Source organism: Mauremys mutica, chromosome 4 (genome assembly GCF_020497125.1).
Source record: "Mauremys mutica isolate MM-2020 ecotype Southern chromosome 4, ASM2049712v1, whole genome shotgun sequence".
NCBI classification, from domain to species: Eukaryota; Metazoa; Chordata; order Testudines; family Geoemydidae; genus Mauremys; species Mauremys mutica.
The window spans coordinates 58,780,768-58,787,444 of record NC_059075.1 but is presented as its reverse complement, the minus strand read 5'-3'; positions in this window follow the sequence as shown (position 1 = coordinate 58,787,444).

Below are 6,677 nucleotides of genomic sequence, written 5' to 3'. Positions count from 1 at the left end.
CCATGAACAATATCATTTTAATGAATAGGCCACTGGCTGTGCTTGGATTGCTCTATTTATGTGGAGGTATATCTATGACACTCATCGCCATAGTATCAGAATGCCTCATAACCAGTTAGGGCTAGATTGTGCCTTTAGGGCACAGCCCCGACTAAGGGGTGATACAGACAAGGGAGAACCTAAAAGGTGGTGCCTCAGGGAAGCACAATCCCTCTCCCCATTCCTGAGTGCACAGAGGTTATCTAGACCACACTGCCACTCCAGGGGTACTTAGCACAGGGGTTGGTCCCTTCTCTTTGCGTGGTGATGAATGCCCCCAGGGGCCCATAAGAGGAAACAGACCTTGTTCTCACCTAAATGCAGGGACTGCAACAGTGACTGTCCTCTTGTGCAGACTGCACAACAGGGAAAAGGCTCCTTGCATCCTACCAGTGCCATGACTAATAACAGTCTGGTCTCATGGCACCCCTGGAGGTAGGGGTGGATCATTATCTTCATTAGGCAGCAGGGGAAGCTGAGATAAAGAGAAGTTAAGTGACTTGGTCAAGGACATGCACTAAATCTGTAAACAAGACTCAGGTGACCTGAGTCCCAGTCCAGTTCTGTTCCTCCCACAGCACCACCGACTCAGTCCTTATTTCAGAAATAGAGGAGCCCAGTGAACCCCACAAAATACATTTTAGAACTTGGAAATAGCACCCTGGTGTACATGACCCTTTAAAAATCTCAAGGCTTATCTGGCTTGTGGGAAACATTTTTCAGAATTATCTAAATGAAAATGTCACTTCTCAGCATGGGCAAACTGTGAGATTATCTAAGAACATAAGAATGGCCGTACCGGGTCAGACCAAAGGTCCATCTAGCCCAGTATCTGTCTACCGACAGTGGCCAATGCCAGATGCCCCAGAGGGAGTGAACCTAACAGGCAATGATCAAGTGATCTCTCTCCTGCCATCCATCTCCATCCTCTGATGAACAGAGGCTAGGGACACCATTCTTACCCATCCTAGCTAATAGCCATTTATGGACTTAGCCATCATGAATTTATCCAGTCCCCTTTTAAACATTGTTATAGTCCTAGCCTTCACAACCTCCTCAGGTAAGGAGTTCCACAAGTTGACTGTGCGCTGCGTGAAGAAGAACTTCCTTTTATTTGTTTTAAACCTGCTGCCTATTAATTTCATTTGGTGACCCCTAGTTCTTGTATTATGGGAATAAGTAAATAACTTTTCCTTATCCACTTTCTCAACATCACTCATGATTTTATATACCTCTGTCATATCCCCCCTTAGTCTCCTCTTTTCCAAGCTGAAGAGTCCTAGCCTCTTTAATCTTTTCTCGTATGGGACCCTCTCCAAACCCCTAATCATTTTAGTTGCCCTTTTCTGAACCTTTTCTAGTGCTAGAATATCTTTTTTGAGGTGAGGAGACCACATCTGTACACAGTATTCGAGATGTGGGCGTACCATGGATTTATATAAGGGCAATAATATATTCTCAGTCTTATTTTCTATCCCCTTTTTAATGATTCCTAACATCCTGTTTGCTTTTCTGACCGCCTCTGCACACTGCGTGGACATCTTCAGAGAACTATCCATGATGACTCCAAGATCTTTTTCCTGACTCGTTGTAGCTAAATTAGCCCCCATCATGTTGTATGTATAGTTGGGGTTATTTTTTCCAATGTGCATTACTTTACAGTTATCCACATTAAATTTCATTTGCCATTTTGTTGCCCAATCACTTAGTTTTGTGAGATCTTTTTGAAGTTCTTCACAATCTGCTTTGGTCTTAACTATCTTGAGCAGTTTAGTATCATCTGCAAACTTTGCCACCTCACTGTTTACCCCTTTCTCCAGATCATTTATGAATAAATTGAATAGGATTGGTCCTAGGACTGACCCCTGGGGAACACCACTAGTTACCCCTCTCCATTCTGAGAATTTACCATTAATTCCTACCCTTTGTTCCCTGTCCTTTAACCAGTTCTCAATCCATGAAAGGACCTTCCCTTTTATCCCATGACAGCTTAATTTACGTAAGAGCCTTTGGTGAGGGACCTTGTCAAAGGCTTTCTGGAAATCTAAGTACACTATGTCCACCGGATCCCCCTTGTCCACATGTTTGTTGACCCCTTCAAAGAACTCTAATAGATTAGTAAGACACGATTTCCCTTTACAGAAACCATGTTGACTATTGCTCAACAGTTTATGTTTTTCTATGTGTCTGACAATTTTATTCTTAACTATTGTTTCAACTAATTTGCCTGGTACCCCTTATCCAAATCACGTACCCCTTATCCAAATCACACACCTCTGCCTACACAGCACTTGAAAGAGGACACCGTTGGATGGAATAGCTCCCGGAGTTAGGATATTGAAGGGATTTTATAAAAAAATACTTGTAATTAAAACATTTTAATACATTCTTTTGTTAAATTGCTATAAGTAAAACCATATTTTAACCCCCTTTACTCCCCACCCAAATGTTCACTGCAGTGCTGGAAACCACACACCAGCACTGGGCTCATTCAGGTTACTTTTTTTCCTCAAAGCAACTTTTAATTGGCAAGAAAACTTTTGTAAGATACAGGGATATGGGGAATTATAGGCAAAGAACCCTCGACTCGTATTTAAATACAACAGACTGACACTGAAGTGACATTAACATTTTCTCATAATAGAGAGACATTTAATCTAAATGATGCAAATTAAAAATTCCCTTAAAAATCTCATGAACTGACTAGTTAAAATAACAGAGAAATCCTAGATTAGCAAACAGCAGTAACCAATGAATATCTCATCATTAATAAAGAGCATATGCGCTTAGACGCACATCAGAATGGATATGTAGGTATGCGAAGCTGTTGTGACCTGACACAGAGAAATGAGATTATGTACAAATGAGATCCTGATTGGAGCTTTTGGGTGCTACCATAATACATTTAGTACATGCCCAAAACCTGGCTCTGACACAGGCTTGGCACACAGCCTTGCAACTGCAGATCCCAGAAGGGGGATGCCCTCTGCCCCACTTTGAGGGTGGTCACATAGCACTGATGTGGCAGCCAAACTTCTACCACTTCAGGGAAGGGCGGGGGTGCTCTAGTGCATTGAGATAGCTCCTCCCCCAACTGCAGTATGTGGCAGCTGGGGCACAGTGATGTCAGCACAAGCTGTGCTCCCAGATGTCCTTCCTAGCAGACAGTCAGGGACAAGGTGAATGGGCCAAGCTTTCAAAGACACCTTCTGACTGATGGCTTGGATAAGAGCTGAGAAGATGGAAGCAATTTCACAGATGCAAAGATTCCTCCCCACATAACACAACAACGCCCACTATCCCCCTCTGCCTGCCAAGTACTCACTTTTTTTTAAAATTTACTTACTGCGGGAGCCAAAACCTGCTTCACTCTCTCTCCAGCTATGGGGTGGTTATGGCCAGTACTGCAGTAAGCTTTGTGGTTCCTCTGAGGGGAAAGAGGAAGACAAAGATTCATGTGTGACACTCAGTGTTTTGGTTTTTTTACATAAAGGGATCCCTCTTGTGCTTCTACTGGGCTGACATGTGTGTCGCACTCTGAGGCTGACTGTGTGTGATTTCATAAAGGGGCACTTCTCAGCCTTTGCTTTCCCTGCATTTTGGAAATCAGTGTCCATTAAACTGTAAAAGGAGTCACGGTAGCCACAACATTTATCTGCTACAGATAAGGTATATTTTGCCTTTGGAAGGGTTAACTTTTTTTTTAAAGTACAGAAGAGCAAAGGAGGCGGATACTTTTTAAAACAAACCAAGTACTTTGCAGGTTCTATTTATTTATTTATTTAGGTAAAAAGTGATTTTTTTTGGTGAGATTTACATTAAGTATTAGATCTTGTTTATACCAGACTTTTTGGAGGTTATTTTTCTTTCAAATTATAGGTAACAAAATTCCAGATGCCATCCAAGGTGGGTTGAAGAAAGGAAAAAGTTTCTGGGAAACACTGTGTGAGTAAATGGCTTATAGTGTTGGATTTTATGCACTGGGCCACCACCTGTATAAATGATTCAGCCCAAGCTATAATACACTTTGTGGTTTATTTTCCCCTCTCCATTAAAGCCCCGAAGGGAAAATATACATTCAAATGGTCACTCAGCCCCCTCCAAATGGAGCTAGATCTTTCCCTGTAAATAGGCCTCTCCTGATGTGGCAGTTACAGGTGATTTTTTCCCCCCTCAAAAATCATATCAAAGGTCCCTTTATAGAGGAGACCACATGTAATGCTGTGAAACATTCCTGCTCTCCAGCCCGCCTGCTTTACAGTCTCTGTAAGCAAACATTGAGCTTAGATCAGAGAGTGTGGACACAAGATAACCCCCATCCACAAACAGTGTGTGACTGTTAAAGCTAACACAGCAAATAGGTTGTCTTTTTCTCTCCCCACTCCCCTTTACTTGGGAGAGGGGAGTCTCCTCAACTTGCAGTCAAAGAATTCTTTGATGTGTTTGAATCTCTGTACTAAGGTTGCTGCTCATTGACATGAGAAACTTTAACGCTGCTGCTCCAGCTCTGTGAGGTTGACGTTTCAGGTCAGGCTGAGACATGATCTGCAAACCTTGCCAAGACCATGTCTGATCTCAAATTGCCCTTGGAACACCCAAAATAGTGCATCTGATGTGCCGACATGTACATCACACTGTGAGGCTGAACATGTTTGATTGCATAAAGGGGTACTTTTCAGTCTTCTGTTCCTGTGACGCACAGGGACTGCTTCCAAAAGTCTGGGACCTGTTCTTTTAAGAGAAAAAAAATGCAAAGCATTTTCCTTTTTATAAGACCAAAGGAACATTTCACAATAAAAATCTTAACCCCTCTTCCCCAACAACCCACAGTGGTATTTCTGCTAAGGCTCTGAGCTCTGGATTTAGAACCCTAACCAACTCCCCTTGAAATCCATGGGAGTCTGTTCAGTGACTGTAATGGAGTTAGATCAGGCTCACACATTGGACTTATTGGGCAGGGTCAGTTGCCAAGGGGACCTTTGTAGCCACAAGGGCAGTGGCGGGAGGGGCGTTGTATTTACTTATTTAAATCCCTATTCTATTTTGCTATAAAATTATGTAGATCTTTTGTTTCCACATGCATTAGAATTCTCTCTGTATTGGATATCAGCCCCTTACTGCTTTAATTAAGGGACTCAAATTGTGTGAATAATATGTTAATCTTGGCCAAGATTTTCAAAAGTAGGTACCTAAAGTTAGAGAGACACATTGGGTGAAGTAATATCATTTATTGGACCGACTTCTGTAGGTGGGAGGGGCAAGCTTTGGCGCGTACACAGACAAAGAGCTCTGTGTAAAATCGAAAGCTTGTCTCTCTCACCAACAGAAGTTGGTCCAGTGACAGATATTACCTCACCCATACTCCCTCTAATATCCTGGCACCACCATGGCTACAACGACTCCATGTACCTAAAGTTAGGCACCTTAATCCATATTTAAGCACCTACATAGAAATGTGCTGATTTTCAAAGACACTGAGCACACCACAAGGCCAACTGAAATCACTGGGGTTTATGGATGCTCAGCATCTTTGAAACTTGGGCCACTTATATTTTGGTGATAAAATAGGGGTTTATGTGCCTAACTTTAAGCACCCAAGATTGACAATTTTGATAGATTATAAAGGCAAAAGAGACTACTGTGATCATTTAGCCTGACCTCCTCTATAACACAGGGTCTAGAACTTCCCTGAATTAACTCCTGCCTGAACTAGAACATCTGCTTTAGGAAAACATCCAATCTAGATTTAAAAGTTGCCATTGATGCAGAATCCTCCACAGTCCTTGGTATGTTGTTCCAATGGTTAATTACTCGCACTGTTAAAAATGTGTATCATTAGCAGTTTGAATTTTTCTAGCTTCCAAAATCCTGCCATTGGATCTTTATTCCTTTTTCTTCCTGACCAAAGAGTCCATTATCAAATTTGTATTCGCTGTGTAGGTACTTTTAGACTGTGATCAAGTCTCCATTGAACCTTCTCTTTGTTTGCTCCTGGAGTCTGTCACTGTACAGCATGTTTTCCAATCCTTTAATCATTTTTGTGGCTCTTCTCTGAACCTTCCTTTGGCCTTTTATCTTTATGGTCACTTTTGTGTGGCATGGTGCTTAGCCGGAAATATTGATTAAAAAGGCAATGTGGAGCACTGAGATTTAAATTTAATTTAATAAAAAGTTGCTTTAAATAAAGTATGCCTACACCATTGCCCCCTGCCCCAGTGGTTCTTGGTGCCAGAGGGGGCCCTTGAGCCCATTGGTAATAAAGTGTAAGTTAGAGCAGCCATTATGGATCAAGCCCCCAGTCAGCCCATGGATCATAGACTTTAAGGTCAGAAGGGACCACTATGATCATCTAGTCTGACCTCCTGCACAATGCAGGCCACAGAATCTCACCCACCTACTCCTGGAACAAACCCCTAACCTATGTCTAAGTTACTGAAGTCCTCAAATCATGGTTTAAAGACCTTAAGGTGCAGAGAATCCTTCAGCAAGTGACCCATGCCCCATACTGCAGAGGAAGGCGAAAAACCTCCAGGGCCTCTGCCAATCTGCCCTGGAGGAAAATTCCTTCCTGGCCCCAAATATGGCGATCAGTTAAACCCTGAGCACGTGGGCAAGACTCACCAGCCAGCACCCAGGAA